General features: G+C 43.2%; 1 long non-coding RNA gene across 2 annotated transcripts in view; it reads right to left on the bottom strand.

The window, feature by feature from the left end:
• The window catches only part of LOC137864336 (uncharacterized), a 150,934-nt gene that overhangs the window by 84,366 nt on the left and 46,709 nt on the right, over positions 1-19,859 (bottom strand). For both annotated transcript variants that reach the window (XR_011101426.1, XR_011101427.1), the window contains exon 2: positions 8,539-8,689. This is a non-coding gene — a long non-coding RNA (uncharacterized lncRNA). The remainder of the gene's footprint in view (positions 1-8,538; positions 8,690-19,859) is intronic.

Here is a 19,859-nt window from a genome sequence, read left to right as displayed (position 1 = left end):
CCCACAGAATTAAGCTTCTTAGGGGTACATCTAACAGAGCTGTACAACATTCAGCAAGCATTCCCCCAGTTGTCCCCATGTTCTTTGAGACAGGGCTGTCACATGCCAATGACAAGAGTCTCTCTCATTTGCTGCAGTCTGTGCCAGAATTTAGCATCATGCTGCCTAGAACAAATTAATAGGAGAATAAAGCTATTTACTCTTTACATCTTTGTGTCATTATTCAGTTCAGATGTGCTGCCTCATCAAGCCAGTTCCCTGGGATCAGACACACGGAGGAGAACGTCCCTGTTCTCCTTGCTCAGATACCCAGGGCATGAGGCTGAATTCACCAGGAAAGCTTCAGCAACAGCAGGCAAAGAGGGAGAAACACTGAGGCATATTTGAAAACACATTCAGCAGCTGACAGCAGTTTAACAGAGGATCATTACAAAGACACGCAGAAGATATGTCAGGGATGCAGCAAGATAGTTCTGGGACTGAGGGACCTTAACTACAATAACAGGATAGAGGAGTGAAGCTGGGATCCATAGGACAAAAAAAGTTATGACCTGACTGAGTGATATCAATTCTGGAGGGACTGAGGAGGGAAAAGAAACTATAAAGCTACTTAAAACTGTATCAAACACACAGAACAAGGGCCACGAACTTAAAGATGTGGAAAGGTTGAGCCACAAAGGAGCAGAGGTGGAAATCAAGAGCATCAAAAATAAAACAGGCACAGTGGAGAGAGCAATAAGAGTGAGCAAGATTAAAAAAAAAAAAAAAAAAAAAAAAAAGGAGCTGGACAAGAATATTGACAAGTCAAAAACATCGATCCTGTGCTTCCTTAGCAAAACAGAACTGGGAACAGTGCACAGGCTGGGCTCTGGGGAGGACGAAGAAACTTCAGCCAAGGCATCAACTACCCCTGTTCCTCCTGACAGAGGCAGGGATCGCTCACACACATTCTGTCACATTGATGTCTGTCATGTAGGCAAGGGATAGGGGTTTGACACCTTCCTGTGTGTGGCACAGAAGAGGGGAAAGAGGGTCACACAAGGGAAGAAGCAGACTTTTGACGTCCAGGTGCATCTTAAACCACTTCACGCAAGTCACGTGCAGACAGCACAGAGGCTCTGCAAGCAAACACGGGGTTCTACTGCCTTGCTGTGTGCTCAGTGGGAAGGAAGAGGGGCTGCACCATCAGCTTTTCATTCACGCTTCTTCGGCCCCAGCAAAGTCCCACTCAGTCCAGAGCTCAGGTACACAGCAACTCCTCCAGCATCCCATTTCCCAAGCATGTGCCATTAAACCCATAGGATCTCCTGCTCGGAGCCAACTGGACTGTCCTGAAGTCAGTGCTGAGTACATAACATAAGCTGACTTTTCATGCCATGGAGCTGACATCCTTTCTCCTCCAAATATACTTCATTAGATCTAAATTATCCCTGTTGTTAAGATATTTGAAAGCAAATTCCCCAAATGTTTCAATCCCTGTCCCCAGCTACTGAGGGAACGGCAGCACTGGAGCCAGGAATTGTTTCACACAGAAAAAAACTTGGTTGCCATCATAAATGTGCGCAGAGAGAGTCTGCTGCAGCTGAGAACTGAGATGAGTCGCTCCAGCAGCTGGGACAGAGAGACCTCTGCTTCAGAGAAGGTTTTGGACTACAATGGCAGGACTGCGAGGGTTAAGAGGCAACCAGGGATGAGGAGAGAGACAGAGAGAGGGAAAAAAAAAAAAAAAAAAAAAAAAAAAAAAAAGATTAATTTGGGAGTGGACAGCCTGTGCATTTTCACAGGAGCTAAAGATGCCAGACACACCGTATGCTGCAGATCAAACCCAGAAGACAATAACTGAGCTGCAGAGTGGCTCAGACTAGCAGGAGATGCCTCGGGCTGGAGCTGAGGCATTTCTATAGACTTGAACAAGAGATCAAAGTAAACTGAGAATTTGGCTGGAGAGATCTCTCGCCTGACACAGTAGAGTAAATGCTCTAGTTTCAAGCCTGACCGCAGAACTGTCTCCTCTTCAGAGACAGACCTTTGAGTGGGGACCAGCCGGCTTGTCCCAGCCACTGGCAGCCAGGACATGTGTGATTTCACTGCTGGTAGCACACGGCCATTTACCCATACACATCAGGAATCCTCCAGACGGGTGTGTGATCACTGGGTCCAAATATCCAGATTCTGCTTTTCACGGCACTTACAGCACCTAGCTGAAAAGTCTTTTTAAAAGCCTCCTTTGCATGTAAAAACAGCCTCTGAGAACAGCAGTTTCCTTGCCTTCCAGTACCATGCTCTGCCCCCCACCTTCCCTCGCAGTCTAAAATTTTTATCCCCCCTGAGCAGGAGGCAGCCAGGCAGCCCCGTGCTGGCGCAGCGTGTAAATGTGCTGACACGCGAAGCGCACGTTTCCCCGCTCGCTAGAAACCCACTGCGTAATGACAGAGCTCCCAGCAGGAGCAACACAACCCGCGTGCCAATTACCTTGGCAGGCACCGTGGGATCAACCGGGGCAAAAGCACAGCGGTAGACGCAGCGAGGCTGAGCTTTCCTGCCTGCCTCTGCTCTCAGCTGAATGCTGCCTCGTAACGAAGGCATTTTGGCCAGCAAGACCCGCGAGCAGCTGGGCTGTTGTTCAGGGGCATCGTCTGCACCATCCTTTCCTTGGGGTGTGAAGTTATTCGGGTCAGTGTTTTCCCAATGCAGTCAAGGAAGCGAGCTCGCAAGGTGTTGTGATGGCACTAAAAGTGTGTTCTGCTTCGTCAGCACTTTGGAGAAATTAGCTTAAATGTCCTCGGTGGCAAACAGCATTTAGTGCTGCTCAGCACAGGAGAGGGAAGGAGGGAAAAGAGGCTACACAGGGTTTTTAAAAATAATCCTCAAACCAACTTTGGCACGATGAGTAAATCACAAGCAACTGTCTCCCTACAGTGCCCCGCTGCACGAACCTCCTTCCTAATATACATCAGTGCCATACCTAGCCAAATAAGAAAGCTGCGCCAGCTCCTGCTGCACAGTTTACCTTACTCTGAGATATTAGCAGAAGCAGCATCTTTCTCTGGACCATTGCAGTATCTCACTTTATGCCACACCATGCAGCTGGAAGGGGAGTTTGCTGCTTATAACCCCCCCTCTCCCAACACACACACACCTGGCTTTGCTGCCCAGCATCGTTTTATCTGCATTCCTATTCCATATTTTCTTTCCCCACACTGCCATTTGGACTTGCCATAGCACACCCTACAGCGACCCTAAAAAATCAATTCCTATTATTGAACCTCATTTTCAACACTTTCCAAAATATTTTGTCTCTAGACCGACATTCAAATTTTGCTCCAAAATGAGTTTCCTTTATTTCTTCCTTTCAACAAAATTGTATCAGCTGGTTTTTACATTTGTGAAAGAGCCTGGGGAGGGGAAAGGGGAGAACTATATATATAACGATATGCATTCTCACAGCTTTTCTTAAAAATAGCCAGACAAATAAATAATAAACCAAATAGCATCATTCAGTGAAAAAAATGCCTGAAGGCTTAAAACTGGGCAGCATGACCCTAAAACACTTTGAATTTGCTGGGGGAAAAAAAGGACAACTGAAGCAAAAATAATATCATTCTGCCTCAGACAGCTCTCCAGAACACCTTTACACAGAACTGATCCAGTTCCCACCTCGTGGGGAGGAGAAATCCCACCCGATGTTGCCCTGGCCGCACACCCTCCTGCCAGCCCTTGTAAGCTCATGGTCCGCTGTCCCTGGGCTGCTGCTGGGCCAGTTTGCATGAGGAGCATTGCAAATGTCACACTGAAACATGCACAGCAATATTATCCCAAAGCAAGTACAGCTTAGGACCAGGAAGTGGAAAAAGCTGTGCCCAAAAGTAGTTGTAAATCAGCCCCAGTGCAGGCCCTCTGTAGGCGAAGCAAAGCTTTCCTTTGGACAAAAGCTAGAGGTATCTTATTTGCCTACCATGAATTTGCAGCTTTCATGGTGCAATGAGAGTTGTTACCCTGATAACACGGGATAAGAAATTACCGGGTTCCCTCTTCCCACCCAAGGCAGTAAAGATTTTCCCATAGCAGAGAAAAGACCAACTTAACTCTTTGCATCTGAGCAGGCTCAGGACATTAATCAGCTTCTCCTCATCCCAGTCAAACTCTTCATCAATCCCAATAGTTTTGGCCCTGAAGATGTTGCTGTGAGGCTGAAATTAGGCTGGAATTAAATGACACAAGACTGGTTTCAGCAGCTTGGCACCTCGCTTGGAAGTGCTGGGCAAACATGACCTGTATTTATTGGGGGAGAGAAGACTTGGAGGTGACTGATGTAAACATAATGCTAAAGAGAATTCCTGAGATGGGAAAGTACTACTTCGGGCTGTGTCAAATGTGGGAAGCAGGTGGCGTAAACAAAAAAGCCAGGGAAAGGTCAAGCCTTGGAGGAATTGAGAGAGAATCTCTTCGAGCAGGGGAGAGCTGATCTGAGGCAGTCTGTTGCCAGAGGCAGCCAGGGAGGAAAATCAAGCAAATAGCTCTGAAGGAATTAGACAATAGGATTCATCTCATCTAACTTTAAGCATTTAAAAATGAAGTATGTAGCCTAGGCTTGTCATCCAGGCTCCCTCTACAGTGGGTAGAAACGGCAAAAGACACGTTAGAGGGCAATTAATCCCGGCTATCTGTGAAAGCGCCTGCCAGCACGAAGCCAGGAACCAGTTCAGACGTGCTCGGAGAGCTGAAGCTTGGTGAGGAAAATCTTGGGATTCCTCAATCGCTAGGGAGCTCCTGAAAAGGTGGCAAGCATTTGTCAACATGAATTTAATGAAGCGCCTGCCTGGAGCAGCACCCAACCATCAAGCTGCAAGAGAGATTGCAGGGATGTGGCTCCTCACCAACCTCAGCTAACCAAAATAGTCTTTTTTTTGTTTGTTTGTTTGTTTGTTTTTAAAAAAAGGATCTTTACTAGTCTCTAAATATCTTTTTTTTTTTTCCAATGAATAAAAATATGGGGGGGAAACAAAGAAAGAAGATGAATGCTAATGAAATAAATGAGAAAATACATTTTCTTTGATTCCTCTTTGCCTGGATCTATAATAATTTCAGAAAAAGCAATTGGATTATGAGATAAGTTTCATTTATTCCTGATATAAGAACAATGCAACATTTTTGACAAGTATTCTTCAATACGCCACCTGGGTAGTTCTGGTAACAGACAATAAAAATGAAATATGATAGGATTCCTAAGAAGATTCCAGCAGTTAAAGGGGAAAACAGTTCATAGCTCTTTCTTAGGGTGTTCCCAGATTTCCCAGGAATAACAACAAATTTGTAACCAGTCCCTTTGCAAAGCGTGCGGGGTTAGTTTTGAGAGTGCGTTTTTATTCCTAACTTAGCTGTAGATGTTCAAGAATCAGCAAAGAAAAACCAGAAGCTTGTAACTGGATGGAGGCAAATTTCCTCAGTGGAAACTGACAGTGTGTAAGGGATCACAGAAGGAAAGATGGGGTGAGTTTCATCAGGAGCACCAAACGCTCTGTAGTTTTAGAAAGGAAAAGCATCACCATCGTGATTCAGGGTACTGAGTCAGCAAGGAGAAACTCTGCTTTGCCACTGGACTGCACCATCCTAGAAGGGAAAGGCAAAGTATTTTCAGGCTTTACCTTATCCTATAAACTCATCACTTCTGGAAACTCGTTTTACTCAACTGTCCTAGGTCTAGCTCTGACTGTAGCTCTACAGACATAAACACGTCATTAACGCTCTGCCACTCTCGTGAGCCTGGTCACAGACCCACTCTGTTCTGAAAGCAGCCTGGTCTTGCACAGCCCAAATCCCCTGTTAGTTCTCCATGGAATTAGATGGGCACAGGGCTCTCTTATGGGATGCCCTGAAAGCCGGCTGTGAAGAAGCAACATCCTTGAGGAGCTTAATCCAACCACCCCTCTGTGCATCAGCTTTGTACACTAAGGCATCAAGTGAACCTAACGCATCAAATCTGCCATTTCTTCTCCCAGATCAGCTTCTCTTGGCATTTGTTTTTTGTATTAGTTTCTCCTTGCTTTCCAAACATATTTCAACAATCCTAACAGAGCTCCTCCACACTGCCACCTCAGTATAATCAGACAGCGAAGGAGCCCGGGGGAACCTCTCTTTGCTGTTGGCTGCAGCCAACAGAAGAGAAATGCTGGAAAGAGGCAGAGCTTATGCAACAGATAAATCATAGGGAGAATATGTTTTCTTTTCCCTTTGCACAGATTCCATACATCACCGTGACTCAGTGCAGCTCCCCCAGTGGGGATGGATTCCAACTTCTAATGCACTTTCCATCTGATTCCTCCATGATAAAAGATGAGTCGCTGCCCTGAGATATTGCATTTTGATTGTAATATATTAAACACCTCTGTGTTTCAGAACAGTTTGGTTTGGGGACCCAGTACTAATCCCATTTCCGTGGTTTGAGCTGCACATTTTACCACCGTTGGGAGAAAACCCCTCCAGTCCAATTGCTATCTCACTTCTCCTCTCTTCTAGCTTTCCTGTTTTTCACCAACCTTCCTCAATGTGATAAATCTTGTAAATTTAATTTAGAGATCATATTGCTGGCTTTGAAGGTAAACAAGTTTAGCTGTCTGCTTGTTGCCCGGAGTCTGCTAATCTTGTAAAATTCCTCCATTCCCACTTGACTGGAACAGTTGTGGGGAGGCTGGGGGGGAGAGCACAACATCTATTCTACGAAGTGCTTAGGATGTCTGTTGGACACTTGCAGATGGCATCCTGGACACTGCCCAAGCTCCCATACTGCTGCCCAAGGACAAATGCTGAAACCCTGAAGTTGTTTTTTTTTTTATAAGCTCACTGTATTGTAAACATTACCTTAGCAGTACAAAGCTGGTGCTACATTTCCAGACTTTTTCTGGTCCCATTGGTTGTAAACTTCTCCTAGCTATAACACTTCCAAAACACGCTACCTCTGTCCATATTTGTTGTGACCATTGATGCCTCTCCTCAGTCAAAGTGAAGGCCACCACTCCTCCTCTAAAGCAGCAGCAGATCTGCAGAGGAGATGCACGAACTAGAATTCCTGCTATCTGCAAGAAAGCACTGCATCTTCTCCGTAAAGAGAGCCTTTGGCCCTAAGCTGAGAGTTATAAACAGCGACCAGGCATATTATTCATGCAATCTTTCCTTTATCTATAAATTCCCTTTCTAAGGAAACATGCAACAGCAGCAAGGGATGACAAACAGTTGTTTCACGGACATCCCGGGTGGCTCTCTTTCATCTCCTTTCCTAATATTTCCTTTAGGCTTGGGTAATTTTTATTGTTTTTTCTCTTTGCACTTTCCCACGCCTGAACAGTTCTTGGATTTGGCAGGCACAGAAACAGAAGTTATATGACATGCATTTTTTAACGTATCAAAACACATTCCTTTGATTCATTTTTTAAAAAGCAAACTCTGCTCACTCAAGGTTAACTTTCCCGCTTCACCTGGGCATAAGAGATTCCCAGGTGTTGCTGAGAATTTTTAAACAAAACTCACACCTTCAGAAATTAGCAGGGCAAAACCTGCTTCTCAGATACCTCCCAAACCAAAGAAACGTCTGGGCCCTCCAAGGGGTGGCCCAGAGGCTTGTTCAATCCAGATATTTTGACGCATTTAATAGAAGTTTAAGTGAAGTTATGAGAGCTGCATGAGCTCAACAGCAGCTGTCCAAACAATTCACATTAGTAGCTCTCTGCAGACCTGAGTATCACACAAAGAGGAAATGTAAGAAACCAAACGTTGACCTCAGTCAACAAGCACGTGATGTTCTCCTCAGCAAGTCAGTATTTGTAAATCCAACATTATGAGAAAATATTGTGTCTGGTCAAAAACCTCTGCGCTCTTTGCTGGGTGACCATCTGAGATGGCATCTATGAAAATATGTAAGGGAGGGAGAGAACTAAGAGTTCTAAAGGAGGGAGAGTCAGCGGCAAAACAAACACCATAAAACACCAACAGCAAATCTTGAAATCAAAATGGATGGAAGGATGAAGTTCACATTAAAAACATAGTTGAAAGCCAGCACTATAAAAGAGTTCACATTAAAGCCATGTTTGCAAAGAAAACATGGTTTGGCTAGTCTCTCAAAGTCTTTTGCTAGACAGAAGTGCCAGTTGTGGGGTCAGAAATGATGCAAGAAAATGAAGAACAATAAATGGTAACCTCTCCCATTTCTAATAAACAAAGTTAAAACTCACACGTAGCTCTCTCTCACCCTAAATCAGCAGAATACAAGAAAAGGAACATTTGGAAACCTGTTAGGTAATATAGACCATCTTCTGTTCTGCATGTGTCCACACGAAAATGCATCTCAACTTGTTTCAAGTTTTACATGCAAGAAGCTAAAAATACTTTTACTCTTTTTTTCCCCTTCAGCTTTATGAAGAAAATGATGAACAAGTGAAAAACATTTTGTTTCCAAAGCGGATTTTGCTGGGAATTCCTTATCAACATTTCACTGGTACTGTGAGCTTTTAAGAAGGATTTAAATCCAGTGGAAAGGAGACTTACCAGACAGCACTGGAGGCAGCATCCCACAGACCAGGGAAGGGTCATAGGGCTGTGATTGGAGACAGGTAACATTCTGCACTTTGGTAGAGCGGAGACGAGCACAGAAGAAACTCAGGTCAACAGTATCAGTATAAGTGGAATGATGGAGAGCCTAGAAAGCAAGAGCAAGACATTTCTGATTAAGAGACTACAGCAGATTCAACGGCACATGCCAAAAAAAGAAAAAAAAAAAAAAGAAAAAAAAAAGAAAGAAAATCTAAGATCTATCTCTATAGAGAAAATATCAGAAAATCATGAAATCATCCTTAAAAAAAAATAACATAAGAAAACCATGAACTGTTATAAATGGCTTTTAGATTTCTTATGGAAAAAGGCCCACGACCTCAGCACTGAAGATGCCCATGCACCTGAAGGCAGCGTTAATCTCTGCATCTTGTCCATCACATGGAATTTCGGAATGTGCTTATGCAGGTTAATACAGAGGGAGGGGAAGAGCAGAAAAGGAACTACTTGCCTGAAAGGCTCTTCACACAGAAATATCATCATGAAATTAATCCATATTAATTTTTAAAGCAGAATCCTAAAGAGAGTCATAATTTTTAAAAATCTGGCAGGAGTCTGCCTCTTGCCAGTTCAGCATTTAGAAACTTTCACCTATGGAAAAGTTCTATTTTGAGTAGCAGACCTGACAGCAACGAAGCTGAATAAGGATAAATTTAAATTAGTCAGAAAACCATCACACTTAGATGAGAACAAGGTCTTCCCGGGGGTAGCATTTAAACTGCCTCCAAGATTTCTGAAGGAAGGACACTGCTCTGCATTGCTCTTTGCAGGAAAGTCAATAGCCTGAAGAAAGATGGATTGTTTTTCATCACATTCATAAGAGCTTTAATCAAAAAATACCATATTCACAGGGCATTTGAGGTTAGGCTCCTGATTTTCGTTTTCCTTCTATTTCCAACAGCTAGGAAAATTGGATGAGGAATGGAGGCATCCACGGGAATGCACAAAAGGTGCAGAGCAAAAGAAAGGGAGTAACTCATTGCCATGTGCATGGGCACTGCTCGGCCTTACAGAGGAACAGCCCCAGTCCAAATCCTACATATAGCCGTGACTCATCCATTTGGTGCCAGTGGGGAGCAGATCCTCGTTTAGGGCAAAGCTCTGAGAAGTCAGGACCACTTCAAGCCAAGGGTCCAATGCTGCACTGAGCCCAGCAGGGATGGCGCTACCACCCCTTCATGCCACTCCTTCTTTCTCCCTGCGACCTTCCATTCCCCTCCAAGAAGGCACCAGGGGCTTCATTTTAGCAATGCCACAAGCAAATAACAACTCAGCCAGCTTCAAGCAGTGCCTCAGAGCCCACAGCCCTCCTGGAAATGAGCACAAATCTGTCCCGGGGCAAAACAGCACCAAGAGCTGGGTATAGCAGCAGCTAGCAGATGGTGAGCAAGGGACAGCAACATGGCTCCTTCAGAGAGAGCTCGCCTTCTTTCATTTTTATTTTAATAATAATAAAAAAATCTTTATATCATAAAATAATAAAATTCTTATTATTCACTAAGGAAAAGTTGCTGAATCTACTTGTCCTGTTACAGAAGGGAGCCCTCTGGGGAATTGGTACTGCCAAGAGGGTCAATTATGTATGAGCTTATTTAGATACTGGTAAAAATAAAAAATTATAATATCACTCTAATCTCTTTGTAGCCTAAATAAGCAATGATGACCACATACACTATCCAAGCCATAAAAATCTCTGTCACATGAATGTTTAACTAACCCAACTTGTATTTCTTATGATAGATCAAAGCATTTATTTTGGCAGAAACAATTTCCTGAATTTCTGCCCTCAAAAGCACTGCTTGAAATGCTTGTAAATGTTTTTCTGCTGGGGAAATGAAGCTGTCATAGGAGTGAGGGACAAAACAACGTGCATGGACAGAAACCCCTTCAGAGCAGTAATAAATCTCAGAGCAATGAATTAACTGAATGCCCCCAAAATTCCATTTCTACAGCTGTTTCTGCCTTTGTGACCAACCACAAATATAAGCCCAAAGTGTGGTGAGGGAGGTATTTTCCCCATTTGACACCTGAGGATGCTGAGGCACAGGTTTGTGGATGTGATTATCTGGGACCTGCCCCTTCTGCAAGACTCCACAGGTGACATCGAAAATTTTCATTTAAATATACTGTGTATTTTTAAATTAAAAAGAATACATATATATATATTTAAATATATCATCAAAAACCCTGTGTGGAACAGGCTTTCCTTTTAATAGGAGCAAAATCCTTTGCATGGAGATGAATTTAATTATATAATAATGCAGTCACTGAATAAAAGTTTAACACCGAAGTTAAGATGAGCAAAGGAGGGCCAGAGGTGAGCTGCGTGAGGACCTGGTGAATTGCCATCGGTTGCCATCAAGGCAAATGATGAAGCATGGCAACTGCTGTGGCTAGTGCTGGGTCACCACGAGCACATCCAGCTGCCCTCTCCGATGGCACACATCAGACCCTGAGACTCGGTCCTCACCTCCACGAGCAGCGATGCAATGACACACGTCCCTGCTGCTCAACAGCCTGCCGGAGGGCTGGGTGCAGGAAGCCTCTTCCCTTGGTGCTGTCCAAACAGCAGGGTACTACCCCTCGTGAGACATAATAACCCTCACAAACTTAATTTTCCTCCACTCTAGAAGGATTTTATTTGGGCTGGCCTTTTTCTAGCAACCACTTAGCCTGACACGTACATTTAAAAATAATAACAATAATAAATTCCTAACAAACATTCAGCTGAGAATGATTACCCAGAGGAGGGAACAATGAAAAAAAAAATGTGCCAGATGTGAGTTGCGCTGTTCGGTGTGCTTCTGGAAGGCAGACAGACACCGCAGTGCTCAGACAACAGAGGAAGCGAGGTGGGGCACAATTACCAGCGGGACGTTAAATTAATTCTCACTTTGTTTTCCTACCAGGTTCACTACAGCAACAACAGAAGGGATGGGATTAGATGGAAGTGTTTACATGCTGGGAGGATGACAAAATGAGGGGGAAAAAAAAAAAAAAAGTACTAGCACAAGCTTTGTTGCTTAATTTTTGCTCTGTTTCTAAACTTTTAAGTACCTGTGGGTTTGAATGGGATTTTCTGATTACCAAAATTAAAATATTACTGCTACTTTTTAATATCTGCTTTGTGAAAGTTTAGTTTTAACCAGTCTCAGCACTATCTGCAACCTTTTCATCTCAACATGTTTGCTTTGGGAAAACCACTTACACAAAACGTATTTACAAGTTTAATGAAAAAACAACGGATCTTTTTGGAATTTGTGCTTTGGATTTATCATTATTATTACAGATCACTGGCATTTCATTCAAATTTATACAACTTCCAGTTCTCTATTTTCACACAGACATATCACGGTATCAAGTAACAAAAAAACCTTCTGCTGAAGATGATCATTTGGGACAAATAATGAGATTGGATTAAAACATTTTACTGTAAATAGTAATTACAATGTGAATGTGAAAATGTAAACGTGAACATATTCACATTTAGAAATACCATGGATTAAGAAAATAGTAAAAAATACACAATCACAGGCTGGAAGAAAAAAAACACAAAAAAAACTTCAGAATGTGGTTCATACTGATTTGGTGAGAAAAATGAAAAGACGTAACACTCCCCATGAAAAAAAGACCTCCTGAAGCCATCCACCTCTCGCCTGGTGCGTGGCGAAAGAGAGGAGAGACGTGCGTGAGGGTGCTGGAGGCCAGAGGTTCCTGGTTCGCCCATGGGCCTCCCTGTTCCTTGGTCAGCAAAGTCATGAGGCGCAGTAAGAAAGCACAAAAACTATTCACCGTGATAATAAAGGGGCATACAAATTCCTTGGATACACGCCAGCTCCTCCCAGACACACTCGCCTGCTCCCAACAGCAAAATGTTTCCCAATAATAATTGCGGCTGAGGCTATCAAAGATGCCCATGGGATTTGGATTCCCCTGGGACCCAGCAGCACTGAAGCTCTCCACCTATGGATTTTACTCAAACTTCAATTGATTTTTTTTCCCCTACCCCTACTGGCAACTTTTCAAGTGCACACATGCAGAACAGCAAGAATATTTGGAGGGACAGCATCTTCAGCAATCTTTGCAATTTGGAAGCAACAAAACAGACACAAAAACTCCGAAAGCCCATTTTCACAGGGAAATGTGTTGTAACTTTGAATGTAACTTTGTTCTTCTCCTTTCCAAAATCAGATTTCATTCAAAATTCTCTATGCAGAAAGCCACCTTTCCAGATGACCACCTTCCTAACGCAGCATATTCTCCTCCCATCAATAGAACCATTGATATTAGTTTTGTAGGCAGAAAAATAGACAAGCTGCTGTCCTGCCAGTTCAGCTTTTCCATCAGTTGGAGGTACAGAGTTTTCCAATGATGAACAGCACTGCCGTGCAGTATTGTCCTTTGCTAGGATAGAAGTTTCCTTCGGGAGTAGAGGTGTTAAAACATTGATGCTCAGGCATCAGGTGGAGAAAGCTTTGCTGTAGCCTTGTGCTTTCATTCTGCCCCTCCAGCCCTCCTGCCCTGAACCCAGGGGCTGCCAACAGATCCTAGCAGTAAATTCCCCTGCTGGAGAAGAAAAGAAGAGTGCCAAGAAGAGGAGGGCCAGCAGCACATACCCAGGCGAGACTGAGATTTCCAGGTCCCTTTTCAGGTGTGGATCTTGGCTCAAATTTTCACCAGCAGCCCAGGTTTAACTAGCTCAGAAACTCCTTTCGTACCAGCCCTAAAAGAAACAACGGAGCCAGAATGACTCCAAGGACAAGCAAACTCTGGGTTTATAAACCAGCTCGTCTGCAGGCAGCTTTCATTTCCACCCCAGACCTTCCCACGACAGCTGCCCTGGGTGCTACAGCAGCCAGTGCTGGCCCCATGCTTGAGAAGGGGCATGAGTGGGTCACACACCCCAGGAAAGGCTTTGTCACAGGCACACCGGGGTTTTGTGCTCCCTCCTGATGCCCACATGCTTTCACCCTCCTCATATGTTGTGGTTATTTCAACGTAATGGAGAGGGAAGGGGCTCTCCCACAAGCTGCCTTTTAATCCAATTTTTGTTTCCTGTTCTTTCATTAGAGTTATGGGGTTTGGCAGTTTCTTGCTGCATTTCCACAGTCCTCAGATTCTGCAGGCAAACGAGCCTTCTCCAGAGCAGCAAGTGAACAAATAAATCCAGTGCTGGATCATAAGAAGAGTATGGAGATGGGGAGGAGGGCTGGAAAGAACTGGATTGCCCCATCCCAAGGCAGACCCCAGGGAAGCCTTGTGTCTGAGCCTCTCCTCTGCTGCTCCTGCAGAGCAAGAGAGCAAAACCTTCCCCTTCTGTGCAGGAGCAATTTGCTCACACTTCCCACACTCTCAGAGGGCAGGAGAGGGATGAGATCCTCTCTCTTTGTTCTTTATTGCTTGGGACATTTGCATAAAGAGAGGCTCTTTGTAATTTAAACACTCATCTGCTCCCAGGCTTATTCTCATTTTGGAGTTATAATCCTCTATTAGCAACGTGTCAATCACAGTGCCACGGGCTGGCCTGAAGGTTACACTCTGCGTTGCAAGAGCCCAGCTTCGGGGCTCCACATGCATGGGGAGCTGCAAGCCTAAAGGTCCCCCTTTTCCAGCAGGTGCTCCTGAAGCCTGGTACTGATGTTGAGATCAGCCCAGCAGAGACACAGGCTAGAGCTGAAGATGTTACCCCCAGCACAAGCAACGTTGAACTACTAAAATCAGCAGGCAGAAGTCAGTAGGGGACACAACTCAGACCCCCAGTGCTGCTGGAAGTAACAGAAGTTTCTAAACTAGCTTTTTAAAAACCCAGTAAATACATGAATTTATTTTGTTTTTCACAAAGGAACACTGAGTAAGCTTGGTTTACAACATAGAGCAGACGCAGGCTCCATACTGCTAGGAGATGACACGGCTTTGTTGCTGTATGCAAAATTTCTTTGTTCAAGGAAAGCACAGAAAGCTAAGTTAAATGCTTTAGTAATCACAAGGTAATTAAATGTCAATTAGTCATAAAAATATGGAGTGAAATAGAAGTCTAAACAAGAATTTCTGAATTATAAATGTACATGTACCCATTCTGATAATTAAAGATTTTTTTCTGTTCTATTTCTGTTGAAAGGTGGAGTTTTTTTTTTTTCTCCTGAGTAACTGTCCGCTATGTTTGATATTTTCTGGGTTTGTTTTGTTTGTTTTTAGCTATTTATTATTAGGATTTTGATACCTTTTATCAAAACCATTTTCAGAGTCACAGTGTCAAATTAGCATTATGATGTTCTTTGACACATTAATCCCTGAAAATAGAAACCTTTAAAGTAGCTTTTGTTTTGCTCTTTTTTTTTTTCCCCCCCCCAGAAATTTGCCCCAGAATCAGATTCTGGTAATTGAGAATTAGTCTGAAGTTCTTCATGAAGTTATTGCTCTTTTTCTAATTAGTGCTACTTAGGCTGTTCATGACATTTAAAAATCCCCTCCTCTAGCCAACTGTCAGGATGGAGTTTGAATTATCCAGAGAAAGGTGAATTGCTTTTAAAAGCAGCCTGTGGCAACGAAGACAACAATATGGTACCATACCTTAGTCCCTGTAACTTCAGATTGGGGTTAACAAAACAAAAGGAATTTTTCTAAGGTACCAGCCTGGTCCAAGCCCCAGCGCTGGATTTGAACACGATGGAGCTGGGGCAATGGTTTAGAAGCACAAGTCCCAAAGAAATCCTCTCTGTTTTTATACTTTAGAAAAATCCCTTCCATTTCTGTTCTTGAACTTATAGATAATCTTTTACCTAGTTGTGGTGAATTTGCCATTTGTGAGGATTTACCCCCATTTTCAAATAGGGTGTAAATAATGTCCTATCAGAAGGGATTAGTAAAGTAAGAAGCACTTGAAGCACTTGACAGAACCTACACATGTCGTGATTTCTGATTCACTATCAGCTGATCTAAACATTACTGTTCGCTGCCTCTGAAATACCAAGCAAACCATGAAATTAAAAATCCCCTGTGCCCTACCTTTTGTACAGCAAGGAAATCAAAGGATCCCTACAGGGACTTAATTCTTCACTGATAAAGGGAAATGGTTTTCATTAAAAAAATCATTTTGAACAAGGAATACTGTATTTGGCATGACAAAAAAAAAAAGTATAGAATAGCCATTGTGATTTAGCTAAATATGTATTGACTCATAAAAGGTACAAGTTTGACATTGCTCTTCCAAAAGTTAAATATTTTTGATTCAGGATTAAAATAAGTAAATAAATAAATAAAAGTTCTGAGAACATCTTGATCCCAAGGTTAGTTCTAAAGGATTTTGGAATTTAAGAGTCACATAACTGCAGTAAATTTCCAATGGCTGGAAAGTGTCTGAAATGGAAACTTGAAATATGACTATATTTCCCATCACTTGACCCCAGGCAGTCCAGACACAATCCTTCTTTCTGACAGCATGGCTTATGCACTTTTTTTCCTTTTTTTTTTTTCTTTTCCTTTTTTCTTTAAATCAGTCCTGCCCATTTCTGTGTTCACTCTGCCCCAATAATGAAGAACACGTTTCTGCCATCACATAATGTTGCTGTTTCACTGCATCTTGCTTCATCCAGGAACCCCACCTAGCGATGCTGGCAGCACCACCTGCAGAGATGTGGGGGTGCAGCTGTTTTTAGTTTCATTGTGCTGAAAATGTGTCCTGGCCTTTCCTGACATGCACTGCAATAGGAACACTCAGAGAAATAGAAATAACCTTTCAACAACAGAGAACTCTTCTCTGGTAGCTTCTTGCATCCAGGAATTGGATATATATATATACACACATGCACACAATTTTTTTTTTTTCACAAAAAATCCAAAAAAGTAAACCATTTGACTAAATTGCGGAAGGGGAAATATATGCAGATCTCCAGTATCCACATCCAGGTGTGCAAGTGAAGCCAGCTACCGACTGAGTGTGCAAATGCTTCTGGCTGCTCTGCAAATTCCACCTTCCACACCGCCACTGAAGACAGTTTCATTTGCATACACCGTCTGATTTAACAGGAGTAATCACGTTCCCATGCTTGAATGAGAGACAGGACTCGCCTTAATTTCCTGAGCTGCACAGCTATTCACTCACGGCTGCTGGTTCACTTTCAGCCTTTGCACAGGTTCATGAGTCTGCATTGAAGGGGCTGGACTGAGGGAATCTGAATGACACAGAAACCTGTGCTGGAAAAGGCTTCGAAACCATCGGGATTTAGCTGATTTAACTGTGGGGGAATGGGGAGCACCAAGGAGCTGAGAACATTTAGGTGCAGAAGCTGGGAGGCTGGCAGCACAGCAATAAGGATAAAACGAGCATAGTGATATCAATGATGGTTCAGAGGGGTCCAGGAAAGTGCCATCACCTTGCAGATCGTGCCCTGGGATAGCCCTTTCACAGCCTGCTTTACATGTCTATAGGTTTTTGCTTCTACATTTAACAGTCTTCAGAAGAGCTCTGATACCTCCATGGCAGGTTTGACTTCACAGTAATCATTTAAACAGCTTCTCAGCACATCAAACATCACAGGTTTGCACAGCAAAATGCCCAGCTGAACTACAGCTGAGGGGAGAAAGCCCTGTATACTTTTTCATCACCATGGGTACACAAACACCAGGCTCTGAAGAACAACGTACATGTAGGCTTGAGCAATGTCTGTTGCAGTCATACCTTCTCCATCTGAGTTTTGAGCTATCCTGCTGTTCGTTTGACAGTTCTCTAGTTTGCTTGTAAGCCAAGGAGAGACTGACGTGCCTGTGACTGACAAGCAGAAAGAGAAATCCCCTCCACAGGCCAGCTCATGTGAGATGAAATCTGAACCAAGGCAAAATACCGGCACCCCACAGCCTGCAAAACCAAGGCACAGTGTTTACCTCCATGTAAAGAATTAATAACGAGACAACTAAGTAAGACTATTTTAGATATGCAATGCTGAAATATTAATGTTGCTCGTAGAGAGAGTACACGAACCTGCAATTTTGTGAAGTCTGGCTAAATGTATCAAAGGTAAATATTGAATAAATCACTAGAAAAGCCAGATCTTATGCTGTTAGCTCAGGTGCCTGAAGCCAGACGTACAGACAGTTTATTCTGTTCTGCTTCTAGCTGGAACAGCTTTTCCATAACCAACCTGTTAGGCATTTTTTTTTTTTTTTTTTTGTAGTGTCCCCCAGTCTAAACTAGCATGAAAGTTAGCTCCACACAGCAACTGCCACTGGTCCTGTTTCTGTGTGCATCTTGCCCACATGGCTTGTACATAAATTCTTACATGAAGGGATCTCTGCAGAGTACCCAGTAAACAAGACCTATTTGTCACCCCATTCCCCTGTTTATTGTTACTCTAAATTCCTTCTGAGAAGAGAAAATATCAGTTGCAGACCCTGGGAAAGTAGAATGTCAAATCTGATTATGCAATCAGTGAAAAACACTTTGATCAATGCAATGGAGCCCTTACCATTGCATAGGTAAATATTTCTCAGCTTCTCAAAAAAAAGGAAATACTAAATTCATTCGGTGAGCCTTTGAGTTTAGAAAAAATGCAAGAAAAACACAGAAATTAACAGTGGTGAGCACAGCCCATCAGGTTATCAGTGAGTGGAGGCACGTGCTTAAGGCAGTCATTAAAGGCTGCACAAATCAGCCCCTAAGGTAATAATAATGTTGTTTTCTTTCAGGCCCCAGCCCGCAGGCAAGTGACTGGCATTCAGTTCCCTCTTCCACCAGCAGCACTGGAATTCACGTTTCTCAGGAATGCGACCAAAGCCAGCCTGGAGGCTTACCAGGTCTGGGCCTGGGCTGCCCAGAATATGCAGCATGGCCCTACAGGGTGGAGAGGAGCTTCTCCCCTTGTAGGGTACTGAAGTATTGTACATGGAATACCGGTACCAAAGCAGGAGCAAATAACCTTTAATCACAAACACACTCACCCTGCCTCCAGCCTCACTGTCAGGGCTATCTGTACAGCAGTTTTATATTTTATATACATATACATATATATATATAAAATATATATGTACACACACATATACACGTATACACACACCGAATGGATGAAAGAACTTCACACTGGTACTCACCACTCTTTCTGTCTTTCAAATAACTTTACCATTCCCTCTAATTGACATAAATACAGATAAATAAATAGTTTAAATAAATAAATAAATCTAATTGTTCAAATAAACAAGCAGATGCCAGTGATAACCTATGAAGCATGCAATGCAAAAGCAGGTTTGAGACATGACATTCGCTGTGGAGATGTGCACACAAGATGTGCAGCTCCGTGGCACGGGAGACTCAGGAGGGCAGAATCATGATTGGATTAAAGGAGGAATTAGACAAATTTATAAAGGACAGTATATTAGATGGAATAGTTTGGGTGCAGCCATCAGCTCAAAGTCTAAATTACTGATTCCTAGGAGCTGAGAGGACGGAAGAGAGGGAATATATATATGTATATATATATGGTTTCATACACTTAAAATTGTTTGCTACTGACCACAGACAATAAACTGCATGGGCAGGCCCACAGACTACCATTTTGGTGCTCTTACATCAGCAGCAAACACGGTGGGGTGGGAATACTAGAGAATTAATATTCACTGCACCGGGAAGACAGAGTTCATAGACCATGATCCCACAAAGTAGCTGTGGGGTCAGTTCTGCCACTCACCCTTCACCAGGCTAGAAGGGCACAAAGCAACGTGGGCTAATTTTAAGTCTCAATAAGCACCACAACGTGGTCGTATGTAGTTTGAAGAGGTTCAAAGAGGATCCGTGGCTTCAGCTGTTTGAATGCAGGCCACCTCCATCCCTCATTTTTCCCGTGACAGAAAGGTAAATGGAGTTCTCCCTCCCTCACACCAGGAAACATAAAGCAGGAGATTACAGTTATTACAACCACCTCTTGTTTGAAACAAAGTTCAAAGACTCGTCTTCTTTAATCAATCTTCCAGCAGGCTAACGGGGCTGTAAATCTCACTTTCATGAAACCAAAGCACTAAGGCTAAAGCAGAGTTTTTCCCTCTGTTTCTCTTTTCAAAGCAAAGCACAATGCAAAGGAGCTCAGATGAGAAAGTTAGCCAAGCTGGTGATATAAGCCACAGCACTTTCTCCAAGGAAAGCAAAAGGCGAGAGGTAATAAAACATCTTGGCTCCAGTACCATATGCTGGCAAGGCACTTTCAGGAGCAGATATAATGAATATTCAGCAATCTCTGGGTATTGTGGTATAGCAAAGTGCATCTGTCAGGGGA

Source organism: Anas acuta, chromosome 14 (assembly GCF_963932015.1).
Source record: "Anas acuta chromosome 14, bAnaAcu1.1, whole genome shotgun sequence".
NCBI lineage: Eukaryota > Metazoa > Chordata > Aves > Anseriformes > Anatidae > Anas > Anas acuta.
The sequence above is the reverse complement of the archived record's forward strand: the minus strand, read 5'-3'. Positions and strand labels throughout refer to the sequence as shown.